This window comes from Octopus bimaculoides, chromosome 6, assembly GCF_001194135.2.
Source record: "Octopus bimaculoides isolate UCB-OBI-ISO-001 chromosome 6, ASM119413v2, whole genome shotgun sequence".
NCBI classification, from domain to species: Eukaryota; Metazoa; Mollusca; class Cephalopoda; order Octopoda; family Octopodidae; genus Octopus; species Octopus bimaculoides.
This window is the reverse complement of record NC_068986.1, coordinates 50,836,240-50,840,063: the sequence shown is the minus strand read 5'-3', so window position 1 is coordinate 50,840,063 and position 3,824 is coordinate 50,836,240.

Below are 3,824 nucleotides of genomic sequence, written 5' to 3'. Positions count from 1 at the left end.
ACTATTTTTTCGTTTAGGCTTAGCAGCCCTTCCTTTTTGTTTTCACTGTCCTGTTTGTGTTACCAATTTTGACCCTCCACAAAACCCCAAATTTTATTCAATTTGCTTTGCGGGAGCAACTATTTCATCGAAAGCGTATATTGTTGTTAAATGCTCGAAATACGAGAGTAGAAAAACAGTCAACAACTGATGAAGGGTCTCTATGTTGTTTATCTTGTTTTCCATTTGTGTCTTTCGTTGTTCGAAAAAATAGTTCATATTCCATGTACTCGTACTTCGTGTTTTTTGTTGTACACGTTTCGTGATGTCCTGTGCCCACATATGCATATGTATATACGTAGAGATGTAGGTATGTACATATACGTATATATATATGCATACATTGAATCATTTATATTATTATATGATTGAACGCCACGCATCCTCTTCCATGTAAGTTTTATCTATCTAGCTATCTGTCTATCTATCTATCTATCTATCTATCTATCTATCTATCTATCTATCTACATATATATAAAATACAGTGTATATTTAAACACATCAGAGATGTCCATCATAGGACTTCTAACCTGCTAGAAGGAGCAGTCAAAACTCCACACCACAAATTAGGGATAATTTCAAGGTAAATGTTTTTATTTTTCATTCCCTTTCGAAATTATCCCTAATTTGTGGTGTGGAGTTTTGACTGCTCCTTCTAGCAGGTTAGATGTCCTATGATGGACATCTCTGATGTGTTTAAATGTACACTGTATTTTAAATGAATAATATTTAGTCTATTGACTAATTTTTTCCTTCTCGCCAGATCACTGGTGGCAAATAGAATTTCTAAAATTTTTTTGCTACCCTCAGATTTATTAATACCTACACACACACACACACACACACACACACACACACACACACACACACACACATATATAATATGGTTTTAGTCACTCATAGTCCGAGGAAGATGGTTCTACAATTTCTTGTTGAACAACCTACACAAATGATTCGTTTATAGTAATCAAATGTATGTGCTGTACATAAGCTCTCTCTCTCTCTCCATCAAAGTGACGTTGCCTGAACGTCGGCACAGTGTCAGTGTCAAAGTGATCGCAGAGCAACCCGAGAGAAAGTGTTTCGCTCAATAAACCCTACACACCACCCGGTCCAAGAATTGAAAGCACAATCTCGCAATCGTGAGTGCCACATCTTAACCACTAGGGCATGCGCCCTCGATATGAGTGTGTGTGTGTGTGTTTGTGTTTGTATGTATATATGTATGTGTGTTTGTATATATATATATATGTATGTACGTGTGTTTGTATATATGTATGTGTGTGTGTATATAAATATATGTGTGTGTGTATATGTGTATGTACGTACCAACGTAAGCAAATATAAACCAAAACAAAATAGGGCAGTAAATTCGCACGCTGTCTACATGAACTGCATATATTAACAACACATTACAATTATTGAAATCAACGATATGCTTAAAAAAGCCATAGATACACAAAGCTAATTATAGTACAACGTAAACAACGTATAACGATTAAAGGGATGTGAGTAGGCGGAAGTATCACAAGTTGAATCATGTTTAAAAACAGAGTGTAATATATTTATGATCGCATCGTCTCCACTTCATGCACCAGAGATAAACTCACACGTTTCATATTTTTCATAAAAATTACCTCCCCCCGCACTGCATTACATCTCCCTACAACTCTGATACATCCTTAGTTTCTACACATCTCTATCTCCACCGACTGTCTCTATTCCTTCCCATAAATTCGCAGTTCCATTTTGAATCTCATGTATCTCAACTTTCTTTTTTTTTTAAAGTCGTGGCCAAAAATTTGGAACATTTTTTTAAAAATTAAAATTATTATGGCCAAGTGCAATTCGATTCAAATATATACAACATAGAGATATACTTACCTAATAACTAATCCAATCGTTCAATTCTAGTTTTCAGGCATATGTTCCAAACTTTTAGCTAAGTAGTAATATATTGCAAATTAAATATAACTTTGAGCATTTAATATAAAAATTTCTCATTTCCAGACCTATGTTCCAAACTTTTGGCCACAACTGTACATCTTACTCACCAAATTTGCCATCTCCGTCCCCCAATTTCTCTATTTCCGCCGCCCATGAAGCAAACATTTGAACTTCATTGCAAATCGAAACAGATACACCATTTTCCCCTCTTTCGAAATCCCCTTTAGATTGTCATTGATACGACCTTCTGTCAAGCCCAATCCATCAGCCGTAATACAGCACTCACGCAACACACCTATCTGCAGTCCAAAGTTCATTCGCCCCTTTCCTTTCATTCTGAAACTTGACCACTTCAGCACACGTTCGCTTGTAACTATCCTGCATCCGACATTATTACTGTTCTTAACTTTCATGAGTCCTCACTACTATCTATCAAATTAGAAGTATATCATGAAATTTTCTCACAGTTTTTGGTTCACCTATAAGAGGGCATGTTATCAACTTTATTGCAATCAGCTGACCAGAGATCTACTCGCATGTTCATATTCTTCATCAATATTTTCTATCACACCAAGGCGGCGAGCTGACAGAAACATAGCACGCCGGGCGAAATGCTTAGCGATATTTCGTCTGTCCTTACGCTCTGAGTTCAAATTCCGTCTAGGTCGGCTTTGCCTTTCACTCTTTCCGGGTCGATAAATTAAGTACCAGTTGCGTAGTGGGGTCGATCTAATCGACTGGCGCCCTCTCCCAAAATTTCAGGTCTTTTGCCTAGAGTAGAAGAGAATATTTTCTATCACACCAACACTGGTTGTCAAGCAGTGACCGAAGAACATACACACACACACACACACACACACATATACGATGGGCTTCTTTCAGTTTCCGTGTACCAAATCCACTCACAAAGCATTGATCGGCCTAAAGCTATAACAGAAGACACTTGTCAAAGGTGCCATGCCGTGGGACTGAATCCGGAACCATGTGGCTTAGAACCTGTGCTTATATTAATCTAAATGTAATTTTTTTTCTGCTTCGTTTAATTTTATTGATTCATTAGTTACTTTCTTCATTTCCCCACCCTCAGTCTGTATAAAGAGCTGTTTTATTTTGTACGTATCCCTTTGTCAATCACCCTACTTCTCCTGCTCCTCCTGCGCCTCTTGCACCTCCGCTTATAACACTCTTCGTGTTAGTTCCCCTCACCTGGCCCTTACTCTTTCATTTCAGGTAACCTCATGGTGCAAATTTCATTGCCCCTTCGCCTCACTTTATTTTCCCTCACATCTTCCATATTGCCCATACAATCTTTCACATTACAGACACCGCTTATTTTTTCCACCTGTTTTCCTACCTCTTCTAATTAATTTCTAACATCTTCTGCGACCGTGTTATTAACATCTATATTCTTTGTTTTCGTAAAAGGATCTGTTTACACTAATCCCGCAAAAAATAAAACCTGCCCATATTTTTCCACGGGTTTCTGTGCAGTAAATTTTCTTGACGCAGACATCTGGTTTCCTTAGATTCTGGATCTGTAAAAATCTGTAAAAATCTGTAAAACTTTCCAGAAGTTTATCATTTAAATATATATGAACATATCTAGATATGTAGCTATATGCATGAGAATACATACATAAAACATACAAATCCGCACATACGTACATACATACATACCCTGTTGTTGGTGTTGAAATTCCAATGAAAAAACCTTGGATCTAGGTTAGAAACCCGTTCTTTCTCTATTGGCAAAAAGTCTTGAAATAAACTGAGTAATGACATACATACATATATACACACGTGCATGTATATATATATATATATATATATATATATAT